This window comes from Vicugna pacos, chromosome 10 (assembly GCF_048564905.1).
Source record: "Vicugna pacos chromosome 10, VicPac4, whole genome shotgun sequence".
Classification (NCBI taxonomy): domain Eukaryota; kingdom Metazoa; phylum Chordata; class Mammalia; order Artiodactyla; family Camelidae; genus Vicugna; species Vicugna pacos.
This window is the reverse complement of record NC_132996.1, coordinates 66,348,861-66,366,379: the sequence shown is the minus strand read 5'-3', so window position 1 is coordinate 66,366,379 and position 17,519 is coordinate 66,348,861. Positions and strand designations below refer to the sequence as shown.

The window sequence follows — 17,519 nt, the reverse complement described above, 5'->3', positions numbered from 1 at the left end:
TAGGCAGATTCATAGAAACAGAAAGTAGAGTGTTGGTTGCCAGAGGCTGCAAGGGGCAGGGAGGGAGCTGTTCAATAGTTGTCCAATGAAATAAAAATACCATAGCAATTTAATATCTGTCATGACTATATCTTTTTTCATCTTTATTGAGGTATAATTGACAAATAAAGACTATATATTTATGGTGTACAACATGGTGTTTTGATATACCTACATACTGTGAAATAGGCACCACAACCAAACAAACTGACATATGTATCGTCTTATATAGTCACCGTTTTTCTTTTTTCTCCCTGCTCAGTCCCTCCTCCTCCTCTTTTTCTTTCTTTCTTTCTTTTTCTTTTTCTTTCCTTCATTCCTTCCTTCTTCTCGCTTTTCTTTCCTTCCTTCCTTCTTCTTTGTTTCATCTTTCTTTACTTTTTGTGGTGAGAACACTAAAGATCTACCCTCTTAGCAAATTTCAATTATCTAATATGATATTGCTAACTATATTCAGATATCTCTACATTTGAACTCTGGAACTTATTCATCTTGCGTAACTGAAACTTTGTATACCTTAACCAACATCTCCCCTTTTCTCCCTCCATAACCACTGGGAACTACCTTTCTACTCTCTACTTCTATGAGTTTGACTATTTTAGATTCCATATATAAGTGAGATAATGTAATATTTATCTATCTGTGTATTGCTTATTTCACTTAACATAATGTCCTCCAAGTTTATCCATATTGGCACAAATGTCAGAATTTCCTTCTTTTTAAAAGCTAAATAATATTCCCTTCTGTATACACACCACATTCATCTATTAGTGGATATTTAAGTTTCTTCTACCTTTTGGCTAGTGTGAATAACGCTGCAGTGGATGTGGGAGTGCACAAATCCTCTTAGGAAACTAACTTTATTCCTTTAGATATGTACCCACAAGTGGGATTGGTGGAGCAGAAGATAGATCTATTTTTAATTTTTTGAGGAACCTCTGTACTGCTTACAATAATGGCTTTAGCAATTTACATTCTCACCAACAATATACAAGGGTTCCCTTTTCTTCACATGCTCACCAACATGTTATTCTTTTGTCTACTTGATAATAGCCATTCTAATAGATGTGAGGTGGTATTTCATGGTTTGGATTTGCATTTCCCTGATAATTAGTGATGATGAGCTTCTTATCATATCCCTTTTGGCCATCTCCTTTGGAAATATATATATTTAAGTCTTTTGCCCATTTAAAAACATCAAGTTATTTGGGGGTTGTGGTTGTTGTTAATGAGTTATAGGAGTTCTTTATGTATTGTGACTAGTAACCTCTTATCAGATATATAGTTCAGAATTATTTTCTCTTATTCTGAATGTTGCTTTTTCACTCTTTTGTTTCCTTTGCTGTATAGAAGTTTTCAAGCTGGATGCAATCCCATTTGTCTATTTTTAATTATATAAATGAGTTCTTTAATTATAAAAAGCTTACATTGTTTCTTTTTCTTCTTGAACTCGTATTTAATTTATACTTTGACATAGTTTTATTTAAAGCAGTGTGTTTAAATTTTTAATTGATTATTCTAATATCTGAGATTATATGTATTATATATAATTATGTACATAAGTTTTATATAATTGTATAAAATAATAAAATAATAAAATTATTATATAATAATTAAGTAATTATTATATATATAATGTTTTTCCTTGTGACCGCAAAGCTCTAGGTAGTAAAACTTTTCTTCTGAAAGTAAAATTGTCATTATATGCAGATGACATAATACTATATATAGAAAACCCTAAAGATTCCACACAAAAACTTCTAGAGCTGATAAAAGAACTCAGCAAGGTAGCAGGATACAAGATTCACATACAGAAATCAGTTGCATTTTTTTACACTGACAAATATCAGAAAAGGAAAGTAAAGAAATAATCCCTTTTAAAATCGCATCCCCCCCAAAAGCAACTTAGGAATAAATCTGACCAAGGAAGTGAAAGACTTATACTTAGAGAAATACAAAACATTGTCTAAGGAAATTAAAGATAACTTAAGAAATGGAAAGATATCCCATGTTCTTGGATTGGGAAAATTAATATTGTTAAAATGGCCATACTACCCAAAGCAATCTACAGATTTAATGTGATCCCTATCAAATTACCCAGGACATTTTTCACAGAACTAGAACAAATAATCCTAAAATTTATATGGAATCATAAAAGACCCAGAATTACCAAAGCAATACTGAAGAAAAAGAACAAAGCTGAAAGAATAACCCTCTCAGACTTCAGGCAATACTACAGAGTTACAGTAATCAAAACAGCATGGTATTGGTACAAAACAGACATATGGATCAATAGAACAGAACAGAGAGCCCAAAAATAAACCCACAAACCTTTGGTCAATTAATCTTTGACAAAGGAGGTAAGAACCCACAATGGAGTAAAGACAGTCTCTTCAGCAAATGATGCTGGGAAAACTGCATGTAAATCAATGAAGTTAGAACACTCCCTCACACCATACACAAAAATAAACTCAAATGGCTTAAAGACTTAAACATAAGACAAGACACTATAAACCTCTTAAAAGAAAACATGGGCAAAACATTATCTGACATAAATCTTAGCAATGTTCTCCTAGGGCAGTCTACTCAGGCAATAGAAATAAAAGCAAAAATAAACAAATGGGACCTAATTAAACTTATAAGCTTTTGCACAGCAAAGGAAACCATAAGCAAAACAAAAAGACAACCTACAGAATGGGAGAAAATATTTGCAAAAGATGAGACAGTACCTCCATTTAAATAAACAAACAAAAAACAAACAAACAAATCTAATTACCCCCCAAAAAATTAAAAAGAAAAGATATATCCATATTGAATCTATTCACATCAAATCCCTGGAATCTCTTATTTGTGACCTTATTTGGAAAAAGGGTCTTTGCAGTTATAATTAAGGATCTTGAGATAAGATCATCCTGGATTACCTGAGCGGATCTGAAATCCAATGACATGTGTCCTTGTAAGAGACACAAAAAGGAGACACATACAGAAAGAAAAGAAGATGATGTAAAGGTAGAGGCAGAGACTGGAGTGATGTGGTCACAAGTTAAGGGAGCCAGTGACCACCAGAAGCTGAAAGAGGCAAAGAATGAGTTCTCCCTTAGAGCCTCTGGGGGAATATGGCCCAGGCGACACCTTGGCTTCCGGCTTCCAGTCTCTAGAACTACAAGAGAATACATTTCTGTTGTTTTAAGCTACGAAATTAGTGGTCATTTGTTATAGCAGCCCTAGGAAACTAATACAGTATTCAACTTAAAAACAAGTCAAATAATTTTGAGTGATTTTCCTTGGCTCTTGATGAAATGACAGATGCTACCAATACTGCTAGTTGTTTATCTGAAGAGTCAGTGCTGAGACTGACTGACAGAGGACTTAGCCTCTGTGAATAGTCTGGGTGTGACAACTATAGTTGAGAATATTTTCAAAGGAGTTGTGGAAACACTAATCCAGTTCAACCTAAAGTGGAATCAGCTACGACGTGTTACAACTGATCAGGACAAAAACATGCATAAAGCAGAAAAACAGGTTAACTGGACAATTTTACAAAGCTTGTGAAAATGTATGGCATTAAAAATCTGTAATTATTTTCCAGAAAATGTCTGAATCTGTCAAATGTTTTGTGTGTGTGTGTGTGTGTGTGTGTGTGACTGGATGCTTTATTGCATGATGTCTTCTTATTCAACCCTTTGTTTTTTTGCTTTTTTTAAATGATGTATTCTTTAACAAGCAGTGTCAACAGTGAACTTCATTCACTCTCATAACCTTAACCGTCTTCAGTTCCATGAGTTTTTGTCAAAAATAGATGCTGAATATCCTGACTTGCTCTACTACATGACAGTTCAATGGATTAGCAGTGGCAGAGATTTACTGTGGTCTTGTGAGTTTAGGGCCAAAATTAAAAGTTTTGAGAATGAGAAGAACTGTCCTCGACCCATGTTGTAGATCACTGAATGGCTTTGAAAAGTAGGTTTTGCTATAGACTTGATAATGTTTCTTAAAGATTTCAACTTAAAATTACAAGGCAAAACAGTACTAATGTGCCAAATTTATAACACAGTGAAATCATTTCAATGACGGTTAACACTGTCTGAGTCACGAGTAAAGCCAAATGGCTTATTATGCTTCCCATGCTGTCAAATGTTAAAACAAAACTCCAGATCTCCATTCCCACACGAATTTGCAGCAGACATACTCTCCAAGCTCAAACTGCATTTCCAGCCCAGTTTTTCAGACTTTGATGCAAATGTCAAGGAAATGTCCATTATTTCAAAATCCATTTCACTGTGCACTTCAGGAGCTTCCACCTGATCTCCAATTGGAAGTGATTAATCTGCCATGTGAAGACCTGCTAAAAGGCAAAGAGCGAGAGAATAATTTAACAGAATTCTATAAATGCCTTCCTGGTGATGAATAGGATCAACTGAAATCATATGCTCATGGGCGGACGTCAGTATTCGGCAGCACATGTCTGTGTCAAAAGACATTTCAGAAAGGAAGTGGGTGAAAATCTTGCTGCAGATCTGCATTAACAGACACCGCAATAGAGTGTTAATAACAGAGAACACTGACTCTCAGCCACAATCATGGAAATATCCTCCACACACCACCCTCACCTCCCAAACAAAATCCTGTTGTTATTAGTAGGCCTATACCTTTAAAAATCATACTCAGTTATAATCAAAATAAACAACAAGGTCCTACCATATAGCATAGGGAACTATATTTAATACCTTGTGATAGCCTATAATGAAAAAATACGAAAAGGAATATATATGCATACAATTATATACATACAATTAAAATATTGTAGATATTTGTTTCCTCTCTTGTTACCTAAGTACCTCTCTAGTACTTACGTAATATCCTGATTTTGTCTCTTGGCCCACAGCCTAAAATATTTACTGTTTAGCCTTTATAGAAGTTTGCTGGTCCCTATGCTAGAATAACATTTCTGGAATTAAATAGGGTACCCCCTTTAGGAACCTGCAACTCAGTCTAGGGTACATGTGACTGCAGCTCCCGGCCAAGCCCTTTGCCCGCAGGACAGCTGTCAGCACTTCCCCTTGCCCCGCTGCTCCTGGACAGGCAGTTAAGCCCAGTGGGGCAGAAAGCGCACGCGCCGCCAAGTCGCACATGGGCACGTCTGCGCCTGCGCAGGCAGTATGAAGCCGCTGATTGGGTTTGCAGGTGGAATGCGGCGGAGTGAGTGCTGAGCCGTGAAGTGCACGGTCCAGACGCTTTCCTTCCAGGCAGTTTGTGCTAGAGGGTCTGGCGACCATCAGAGGATGGGCTCCCCTGGCTGGGGCTTCTTGGTTCCGGTGGTGATGGATGAAGGAGCCTGGGGCCAGGTCCTGGATTCTTAGACACCTCGGATTATCCTGAATGAGGGTTTCTTTTTCTTTTCTTCTCTTTTCTTTTCTTCTCTTTTTAATATTTTAATTGTGAAACATAGCACACACTAGAAAAGGACACGAAACAGAGATATACAGCTTATTAGTGTGTCAAAATCATTCCTTAAAAACTACCTCTCAGATCTAGAGATAAAGCTTTGCCTGTCTCCCAGAGCCCCCTCCCGTCCCTGCTTCTTCTCAGTCCCCGCCCTCCCACTAAGTAATGCTTTTTTTTTGAAAAAAGTGTGAGAATCATGGTATTGCTTATACAGCAGTCTCCCCTTATCCATGGTTTCACTTTCTGCGGTTTCAGTTACCCAGGGTCAAACGCAGTCTAAAAATATGAAATGGAAAACCCCAGAAATAAATAATTCGTAAGCTTTCAATTGCGCCCTGTTTAGAGTAGCATGTGGGAATCTCACACTACCCGCTCTATCCAGCCGGTGACAAGAGTCATCCCTTTGTCCGGTGTATTCCATCCATTAGTCACTTACTAACTGCTTTAGTTATTGGATCAACTCTGGAGGCATCACAGTACTTCTGCTCAAGTCGCCCTTCTCCTTAGTGATGGCCCCCAAGTGCAAGAGCAGTGATGCTGGCAATTCGGATGCACCGAAGAGAAGCTGTAAAAGGCTTCCTTTAAGTGGTGAAAGTTTTCAACTTAATAAGGAAAGAAGAAGATCATATACTGAGGTCACTAAGATTGATGGTAAGAATGAACCTTCTGTCTGTGAAACTGTGAAGCAGGAAAAAGAAACCGGTGCTAGTTTTGCTGTCACACCTCAAACTGCAAATGTTACAACCACAGGGCACAATAACTGTAGTTAAGATGGAAAAGGTATTAAATTTGTACCGTATTTTGAAAGAAAGAGAAACCACCTTCACACAGCTTTTATTACAGTGTGTTGTTATAATTGTTCTATTTTATTATTAGTTATTGTTGTTAACCTCCTTCAGACCTTGATTTATAAATTAAACTTTAGTACAGGTATGTGTGTATAGAGAAAGACCTGGTATATATAGGATTTGGTACTGTCTGAGGTTTTAGGTATCCACTGGGGGTCTTGGAAGGTATCCTCCACAGATAAGGGGGAACTACTGTATAGTTTTACAAAAGATGCATCTCTCAACACTATAGTTTTGTTTGCCTTCTAAAAAAAATAAGTCTTTTACAGTTTGCTCTTGTGTCTGGCACTTTTTGTTCAATATTAGGTGAGATTCATCCATGTTGTTGTTTGTGGCTGTAGCTCCTTCATTCTTATTGCTACTTACAAAAGTACAACTTATGAATATCTTGCAATTTTAATTCACCCTACTGATGATAGGTATTTGGGATATGGGTTTCCCCCCCCCCCAATTTCTGCTATTATGAATAAGGCTGCTAAACATCTTTTAACTCTCTCTGCAGCTCTCAGTGGGAAAAAGCATTATCCCTTTTTAGGGATGAGGAAAACCATCTCAGAAAGGTTAAGTCATTTCCTGAAGACAGTGATGCTAGTGCGTGGGGGATTCAGATTCTAAGGCAGACTCTGCCTCCTGAGAAGATTTCTGAATCCTTCTGTGTAGGAGTTAGTAGAGACGAGAGTGTGGCAATTAGCAGAACTGCTCATGGAGGACCTCTGATCAGTTACCAATGCCAGGGGCTGGTCCTCTTTGTTCTTTTCTTTGGTTCGAATTAACTTTACTGAGGTATCATTATATATGACAGTATTGTAAATGTCCAGTTCAGTGAGTTTGGGTAAGTGTATGCACCTTAGATCGGGATACAGCACACTTCTAGCACCTCAGAATTTTCTCCCCTGATGCTTTGTGCTGCAGAATGTGCTTTGTATTTCACTTCTTCCATCTGGCATTCTGTTTTTGAGAATCACTTATATCGTGAGTCTCAGTAATTGGTTCCCTTTTGATTGCTGAATAGCAGTAAGTTGTATAAATGTACCACCATTTGTCTATCCATTCATCATTTGGGATGTTTCCGGTGTGGGGCTATTATGAATAAAGCTGCTGAGAACATTCATAGAGAATGCTTTGCTGGATATATGTTTACATTTCTCATGTGTGAGTATCTAGGAGTAGAATTGCTGGGGCATAAGCCAGTGTGTGTGTGACTTTATAAGATACTGTTGGACAGTTTTCCAGAGTGATTGTACCATTTTAACACTTCGACCATCTGCTGATGCAAGTCCACTTGCTCCACATCTCCCCTTCTTCATAGAGAAACCCCCAGATTTCTGCCCCTGCTTTGAAGATCCCAGTCACTTCCACTGCCCCGGGGCTCAGAGGGGCTCCAGCTGGCTGCACCCCAGGGAGATAGAGACTAAGTGATCATGGACTTAACCCCAGCTGTTTGCCTCCTCTCCAGATTACGGCCTGCCTCTTCTCATGGTCTAATGCCTAAAAAGAGTTGCCTCCTATTTTTGATTCCAGCTTGACTGTTGTTACCATAGAAGGGCTCAGTCTGTACTAGTTTCCCCATCGCAGCTGGTAGACCAAGTCCTCCATGCTGTGTGTTTTATTGATGGGAAGTCTCAAAGAATCACTCTTTTTTGTTGTCACCTTCTGATAATGATGGCTGAGACACTCATTTATGTGAACTAAGAAATGTGCAGAAGGGAGGTTACCGAAAGAGTGCCTCTTGGTCAATGTGCAGTGAAGAATAAACTTCACCAAACTAAATCCTTGTGTGTTATCTGTGCAGTCTCCCTCACAGCAGAGGACCGAGTGAAATCACAGTCAGAAGCTCTTTTGGGGGGGGGGTTGAGGGAAGGTAATTAGTTTTATTTATTTATTTGTTTGTTTGTTTATTTCTGGAGGTACTGGGGATTGAACCCAGCACCTTGTGCATGCTAAGCATGGACTCTACCACTGGGCTATACCCTCCCCCAGAAGCTCTTTTATTGAGGATTTAGTGTGAGGAATCACGGTCTTGGGCAGCCAGTTTTAGCCTGGATGTAATCATCAAGGGCATTCTGTCTCTAAGGTACAATAGAAGCCATGTTTTATTCTGAAGTTTGTGCTGCTGATGGAATCAGCGTGGGGAATTAGAGGAATGGTCAATGGCAGGCAGCTACGCTAGCCTGATGCATGCAGCTTATAACAGGGAGGGTCTTGCCAATAGGACCAGAAATATGTAAGGTTAGCAGCACTGTTTACAGTAGCCGAGACACAGAAGCAACCTAAATGTCCATCAGATGACTGGGTAAAGAAGTTGTGGTGTATATATAGACAATGGAATATTGCTCAGCCATAAAAAGAATGAAATACTGTTTGCAGCCACATGGATGGACCTGGAGAATGTCATTCTAAGTGAACTAAGCCAGAAAGAGAAAGAAGAATACCATATGATATCACTTATATGTGAAATCTATAAAAAATGACACAAATGAATGTATTTACAAAACAGAAAGAGACTCACAGACGTAGAAAACAAACTTGTGGTTAACGGGGGAGGGGGGAGGTATAAATTGGGAGTTTAGGATTTGCAGATACTAACTACTCTATATAAAAAAGATAAACAATAAGGTCTTACTGTACAGCACAGGGAACTATATTCAATACCTTCTAATAGCCTATAATGAAAAAGGATATGAAAAGAAATAAGTATGTATAACTGAATCACTATGCTGTGCACCAGAAATTAACATAACAGGGTAAACTGACTATATTTCAATTTAAAAAAAAAAAGACAAGGACCATTAGATATAGCTAAATAGGTGCCATTTAGATGACTAATAATAATAGGAAATCTGCTGTCATCTGCTGGTACATAGAAGAAGAAGCAATGTCCTGGCATAGAAGATAAGATAAAACTCCAGAAACAGTAAAATCCCAGCAACATAGCTAGAGTTCATGAAAAATTCCATAAGAAAAAGTACATTTACAGAACCTGTAGTGTGTTACTTTGCATTTTAATTGATTTTATTTACCTCAAAAACTTCATTAAAGCATGTTTTATGTATTAAAGGAAAAAATACATAAGGTTGGCCATATTCCCTCCATAACATACCTAAGAGATGTAAAAAATTCAGATGATCTCAATTAAATAGAGTTGGAAGACCAGCAGGGGGAGCCCTCGTGCCCTGCAAGGACAGCAGAGCCCAACAGAAGAAAAAAAGACTCTCTTTTTCTGGCAAGGACTCAGCCAGTGAAAAACCATGGATTCCTTGTTACTATAACTCTCCCAACTCCCCTTTTCTCTCTATAAAAGTGGTCTCCTTCCCTTGCTGTGTGGGGACTGGCACATAGATCACCAGCACTGCAGACCCCAAATTGCAATTCTCTGCTGATCTTGAATAAACCCATCTTTGCTGGAGAAATATCTGGCAGTCAATTTGTTTCAAGTCAACAGACCCTTTCCTTTGGAACAGGAAATATTTAAAGCTGGTGACTAAAACTCATCCTTCCCTGCACAGCCCTTGGATAGGACCCGTTTGCCACTCTGATGTTCCTTTGGCTTTGCTTGGGTGACTTTGCTTATCTGCGCTCTTGTCCTTTACAAGTGATCTTAGAGTTGAGCGCACAGATGGCAGCCCCATTTTCCTCATTTCCTCCAAGTATGGAAGTTGGTCGAGCTCACTAAGTCTTTGCTGTGTTCTAGGGCTGCATCTCTGTTCTGTAACAGAATATTCCATTACAGAATATCTCATCTGTCTTTGGGCTGTCCTGCCTTCTGTGTGCCTTAAGGGTGCAGCACTCTTCTGCCCCGGCTGAAGGAAATATTGTATAAGGAATTTCTATCAGAATAAGTGGTTGGACTGTGTTCCTTCCATCTAACGACTCTGAAATTCTAAGTTCACATGCCCATTTCACATCTTGAAATGTCACAGTCATGGGCTAGTTTGGAGAAAAGGCAGCTTCATTTGGTTCTGCAACATCAAAGTGCACTTGACAACCAGTGAGTGACAGAGAAAGCACTGCAAAATCTGGATGAGTACCACAGACCGACGTCCTGGCATAAGGATGGAAATTGATCGTCTCATCATTCTGGAGGCCAGAAGTTTAAGAGGCTGCGCACAGGATTGGTCCCCTCTGAGGACTTTGAGGGAGATTCTACTCCCTGCTGCTCTCTTAGTGCCCGGTGGTTTGCCGAGCACTTTGGCACATCCCATGTCTGCCTTTACGTTCCATAGTGTTCTCCCTGTGTGCTTGCCTTATTAGGTCACGTGGCTGTGTCCAGACATCCTCCTGCCACCCACATTCCAGTGGGAGGCCAGCTGACATGGGTGGCATCTTTCTTTCCCTGCCACGAGGAGTGAATAAGAGCTCCTCTCCCTCAGAGAGTCTGTAGACATAGGTGGAGTCCATGCAGCCTAATGAAACAGCCCCGTGTTGTAGGGGAGTGGGCTGTGGACTTGGGACAAAAAGCCCTGGCCCCCACTGTGTGACTTCATGTGCCAACATCCCCATCTGCAAAGTAAAGGAAGTGAAAAAGGTGGCTTCTTAAGGTCCCTCCAACTCTACGACCAATTCTAGCAACCACTGGGGAATCAAGTTGTAATCTCTGAAATTAGAGATGAGCCCCATGCTGGGTGTCCACTAGGGGGCAACAACTGTCTGTTTTGGATCCACTGCCCTTTGAGCAGGACACCTCACCTTTCATGAAGTTTAATGGAAAAAAAAATTGGGTTGGGTAAGTAGGAATCTCTTGTTAGTTTTCCCCTCAATACCAAGCTACTCTAGAATAACAGCTTATAAGTTATGGCCACTTAGGGCAATAAAAAAACCTGTTTCTCAGTTTTTTTGTTTCACTGAGTGTTTTGCTTTCTGTAATCAGTCTGAATTTCCCCAGACTTGACCCCATACCCATGAAGAACCATCTCTTTTCCCTAATATGTTGAACTTGGAGATCACTGACTTGTTAAGTCACAGAATTTCACACCTGGAAGGGGCTGTTCGCAGTCAAGGAAACTGACCAGAGTGGTGAGTGGCTAGTTCAAGGTCACTTGGCAAATTAGTGGCAGTGCCAGGACTGGAAACCATCAAAGTCAATTTTCTCAGCTGAGGAAATGTGAGAGATGATCTCTGAAGTTCTTGAGGCCTAAGAGATCAATGTTCTGGTCTTGATTATCTGGCTGGTGATCTCTGCTCCTCCATGGTGGTTCTAATTGATCATTAAATTTCTTTGGTAGGTTGACTTAAAAAAAAAACAAACACTATTTTGAAGTGCATTTTTAGATCCACAGCAAAACTGAATGGAAGATACAGAGATTTCCTACGTACCTCCTGCCCCTACACATGAATAGCCTCCCGTTACCAACATCCCCAACAGATGGCACATTTGTTACAATTGATGAATGCGCATTGACATCATTATCACCCAAAGTTTACAGCTTAAATTAGGGTTTGCTCTTGGTGTTGTACATTCTATAGATTTAGATGAAATTATAATGATATGTACCTGCCATTATAGCATCAGACAGAGTCTTAAGAATCTTCTGTGATTTGCCTATTCATTTCTCTCTCCCCACAACCCCTGGCAACCACCGAGATTTTTGCCACCTTCAAGTTTTGCCTTTACCAGAATATCACAAAGTTGAAATCCTAGAATATGTAGTCTTTTCAGATTAGCTTCTTCCACTTAGTGATTTGCATTTAAGTTTCCTCTGTGTCTTTTCATGACTTGATTGCTCATTTTTTTTAATGCTGAATCATAGTCTATAGTCTGAATGCATCGCATTTTATTTATTTATCCATTCACCTACCGAAGGACATCTTGGTGGCTTCCAAGTAGGCTGAATTTTTAATGTGTAGAGATGGATTTTACAAAACTTTCCCTGTCAGAATGAAGTTCAACGAAGTCCCATTTAGTCCATTATCTCAAATGAAATCCGAATAAGTCCATTAAAACGATGGTTCTCTGGACTTTTGGATTTCACAACGCTGTAAAATTAACAAAAATGTTTGGGCATTTACAGTGCATTGATTTTACTGAGTAAATATCCACATTTTAATTTTAAGCCTATCACTTATTACTTTTATACAAGGCATTTTCAACTCAAAAAATAGAGACACAACAAGATTATACTATATAACACAGGGAAATATATACAAGATCTTGTGGTAGCTCACAGCAAAAAAAAAAAGTGACAATGAATATATGTGTGTTCATGTATAACTGAAAAATTGTGCTCTACACTGGAATTTGACACAATATTGTAAACTCAATAAAAATATTTAAAAAATGGAGTCCCATCGTGGTTAGGAAAATAAATTATTTCACAGCAAAAAAAAAAGAAAGAAGGAAAGAAAGAAAAATACCATATGATATCACTTATATGTGGAATCTAAAAAAATGAGATAAATAAACTTATTTACAAAACAGAAACAGATTCATAGACATAGGAATCAAACTTGTGGTTACTGGGGGTGGGGGAAAGAAGAGGTAGAGGGATAAATTAGGAGTTTGGGATTTGTAGATACTGACTACTCTATATAAAATAGATAAACAACAAGGTTCTACTCTATAGCACTATAAAATATAGGGAACTGTATTCAATATCTTATATTGATAAAGAAATAATAGAAAAATATGAAAAGGAATATATATGTATAAATGAATCACTATGCTGTACAACAGAAATTAACACAACATTGTAAACTGATTATACTTCAATAAATAAATAAACAAACAAACAAACAAATAAATAAATAAACACCATCTCAGAATACATCACAGTGAGAAAAAATAAATTCCTCTTTGAAAAACTCTTGCATTGCTCTTATTTTTCTCATTTTGCACAAATCTGTAAAATCCTTGTCACCCACGGACCCCAGCCCACATATCAGCCTCGAAAACTACTGCTTTGAGGAACTAGCCAATGTGGCAAAACTTCCTCTACAAAAAAGCTCTTCTGCCTATGAATGGCTCCCTTCAAGAGATGTTGGAGGCTGAAGATATTTCCAAGATGTTAGAGAAAACAGTGATGGTGGGAAAATATGTTTTCTACAACTGAGCTTCCAAAGAACTTCCTGGGAGATTTGCAACTTCTATTTCTATATGAGAAAACACTCTTGAGGTCGAAACTGCACAAAGAATTGAATGGGGCTGGGGGTAGGTGGGAAAGAGACAAAATTTTCTTTCTGTGAATGCAAACATGCTGAACCAGTAAGATGTAGGTTAAATCCTAGTCCGATGGCGTAGACAGATGCTCTGTGGGCTCCTCACTCTCAATCAGCAAAGGCAGAGAAGGCAGTGAAGAGAGAGGGTAATAGTTTCAAAGAGAAATGGAGAAACCAGAATTCCTGCTTTTATGTACTTAGGGGCTCTTTGGCAAATGGTCTAATCTCGGTCTGCAGTTTTAAAGGACATCACACAATTATTAGCAGTCTCCACTCAGATAATGCTGGCCCTTGTTTGCTTTCTTTCTTTTTGCTTTTTTGCAGGGCAGGAGGTAATTAGATTTTTATTTATTTTAACGGAGGTGCTAGGGATTGAATCCAGGACCTTACGCATGCTAAGCACACGCTCTACCACTGAGCTCTACCCTGCCTGGGCACTTTCTTTTAAGACTATAATTTTTCACATTCCTTCTGGTCATAAGACAGAACCTACCTTCCATCTTATCAAGAATGTCCCATTTTGCTATCTCTTACATACTCTGCCTCTCTCCTTCTAAAGCCAGGTAAAAATCCATCGAGGACTCGTCCCAGATAGTAGGGGCGTTCAAGAAGCTCCCCAGGGGCTGTGTGCTCCTGAGAAAGGTAGGAGCCCAGGGGATTTCTACCTATAGGAAAATAGGAAACCATCACCACTTGGAATGGAGAGGGATGCTCGCCATGATGTCTCTCCAAAATCCCAAGTTATGCCCAAAGATCTCAGTTGTCTAGAAAAGCTGACCAAGGGGGACGTGGGAGAGGGTACAGCTCAGTGGTAGCATGAATGCTTAGCATGCACGAGGTCCTGGCTTCAAGTCCCAGTACCGCCATTAAAAAACTAATTAAATAAATAAACTTAATCACCTCCTCCACCCCCAAAAAATTTTTTTTTAATTTTTTTTAGTTAAAAAAAAAGCTGGCCAAGATGGAGAAGGTGAAATAAGAGGAAAAATTGTTTAGGATTATAAAGCCTCGCTGCACCATGAAGCTCTGGTGGCTTAGTACCTTTTTCCCCAAGGATAAGTACAGGTTACTAGCAAAGTCTTTTTCACCAGGTAGGCTCTGAGGCTCTCAGGAATGTTCTAGAAACCTTCAGAGGCTGGTATGGAGAGTCCCACTGTCCCTGCAACCTGGGCTTTTGTCACCTTGAGAGCGGTGATATTTGACTACTAGATTTTTACATAATTAAAATAATTTTTTAAATAAACTATAAAAGAAAATATTTAAAAATAATACATCCTTATTGTTGGAACTTTGAGAAAAACAAAGATGGAAGGTGATCACTGTCATCTCACTGCCTGGTCATCCCGTGGCTATATTTCTTCCTGTGACTCCTGTGTATTTTTTAGGCACAGCTGTAATCATGGTATCCTAAGTACCTCGTATTCTTTTGTTTCTTGTGTGTGTGTGTGTGTGTGAGTTTTACCATGTCACAGCTCCATGAGCCTCACTTTTACTGGCTGTGAAATTCCTTCCTGTGGGTGGCACATTTTAGTTAAATATTCCCTTGTTGAGCTTGGGGACAATATGCTTTTTGTTTTTGTTGTTGCTGCTCACTGGAAATCTACGGAAGTGTTCATTCTGCCAAGCCCTTGCCTCTGTTAGCCATTGTTATGTTTCAAAAATCTTTCTGAATTGAATAAAAATAGCAGCTCATGGTTAATACATATTTCTTTCATTACTGATGAAGTTGAACACTTGCATTATTTTGTTTGCACCTTCTGTTTTGGTGAAAGAATCTTTCTTATCGAAAACCATTTGCAGATAAGCAGTAAACGTTCAGTGGGGGAGCATTCACAGAGAATGGGCTGAGAGGGCTAAAATATGTCATGTGATTATCAAATATTTTAATTATTTTAAATATTATAAGAATTTATATTTTAAATATTATATTTTAATATTAGTATAAATAAATATATTCTATTTTAAATATTATATTTAAATATGATATCTGATATTAAATATAATTATAAATAGATGAAATGTTATTTTTAAATGAAAGACTAAAACATTTACCCCTCTGTAAATCAACTACACTTTAATAAAAAAATTTTTTTTAAAAAGAAAGTAATAAAAAGGAAGTAATCTTTAGGGAAAAAAACTTCCCCTTCTTTTTTTTCCTTTTTTTTTTTTACTGTCCACAGTATTTGTTAATCATTTATTTATCAAGAGAAACTATTCCTTAGCCCAGATAGCTCGGAGTAGTTTTAATTTTGTTCAGCACGTATGTCTGACATTCAACTCATCTCCTTGTGAATTGAACTGGTCAGTTTTTTTGTCTAAATCCTCCACAATCAGTGAAGACCAGAAGTCAGTTACATATAGAGTTATTAACTGAGGGCTCCTGAGAATAAAAAGATTCACCTATTCAAAGATTCCAAAGGTATAATCCTACCAAGTTCCTTTTCTACTTCTGTTGAAATGTCCTTCCCCTAGTTTTAAGATTGCCCGACTGGCTTTACCATCGAATTTCTGACCTCACTGTTTTGCCGCTTTGCCCCTTTTCTTAGCACCTTTTCAGTTTATTAGGACCATAAATTCCTTTTCAGATCATTGACACCTGTTTTATATCACTAACTAACATCCCCAGGGTGCTGCCGGCGCCAGGCACAGGTAAGCACTTTACGGGCGTTACTCATTTCATCCTTAGACACCCTATGTGCTAGTTACTAATTCTGGCCCACTTTACAAACGGAGGCACTGAGTCTCAGAGATGAGCCAGCTTGCTCTGGACCCAGAGGAGGTGCCTGAGGAGTGGCCAGGATTTGAACTCATGTCCTGATTCAGAGCTTCCACCTCAGATCTGCAGTTTAACCCCTGAGGTCTGAAAAAAGTCCTCTACTCTTCAGTTTCATGCAATGTGGCCTAACATGTGTACCAAGCAGATGCCCATTAAAATCCTTGCCAACTAAAAAGGGGTTCTACTTGTTTGAAAGATTTTATGTCTCCAAATGAGGCAGTTTCTCTGCCTCTCTATAAACGATAAGTTCAAAGTTAAGAATTGACAGGAATGTTACTTGGGGCTGTGGTGGACTGGAGCCGTTTAAGTCTGTGGAATGACCTTAATGAGAACAGAATAGAATAACTACCTTATTGTAGTCCTAACAGTACCCACACAACAGCCCCTTTGCGCTTGATAGGTTTTTTTAACTATTTGCTCTGCAAGGAAGTTAAAAAATATAAACGATGTAAAAACAACAGTATGTTTATTTTAAATTTGATTCCAAAACACACCTTAAAATGTGTTATGTTTAGTATAAATATCTCAACCTATTCCCTTATATGTGACCAATTTTCTAGATTTGGAATTAATCAATAACGTCTTTTTTAATCAATTTAAATATTTACACATAAAAAAAAGAATAGAACAGAATAGAATTTTTGAGCTGAGAAACTCTTTATTACAGAAAAGCCAATAAGCTATGGATAAACTATGTAGCCAACATTCAGCAAAGGGTAAGGATCCAGCATCCCTCCATCTTTCAAGACAAAATTTTGTCCTGTCTCCCAGATGAAACAATAGCCGTGCTCCAGGCTCAGAATTATTTTTCAATTTGGACACGACATCTCTGTGTTCTCTCTGTGGGTAATACAGCCTCTCAGGACATTTTTACATACTTGGCAAAGGAACCACCTTTTCAAGCTTGGACCTTAAAATCCCAGTTGTGAGATCTTCCTTACAAATAGCCTCCAAAGTAAGGACACACTCCTTTTCTCTAACAAAATCCAAACTGTTGTGTTGGTACACCATAGACTTCAATTAAAATTTTTTTTTCAAATTATGTAAACATAAAGTTCTGGCATGGGGAGATGTTCCCTGTATATTACTTTTTTTAAACATTAAAAGCAGTATGTTAAGTATGATCCCATTTCTGAAAAGAAAAGTGTGTGTATTTATAAGTACATCTGACATCAGTAGAGAAAAATTTAGAAGCATAGGCCCCCGAATTTGAATTTAACATGCATCTAATCTTCTATAATGCATATATTAGTGGCACA

The 17,519-nt window shown here is 38.3% G+C and overlaps 1 long non-coding RNA gene across 1 annotated transcript; it reads right to left on the bottom strand.

Annotated features, from left to right (window-relative positions):
- Nucleotides 1-4,066: 4,066 nt before the first annotated feature.
- LOC140699072 (uncharacterized) lies at nt 4,067-5,117 on the bottom strand. Its single transcript, XR_012077091.1, has 2 exons — nt 4,893-5,117; nt 4,067-4,384 (listed from the first exon to the last, which is right to left on the bottom strand). It is a non-coding gene; the product is annotated as an uncharacterized lncRNA (long non-coding RNA).
- Between the last annotated feature and the right edge of the window lie 12,402 nt (nt 5,118-17,519).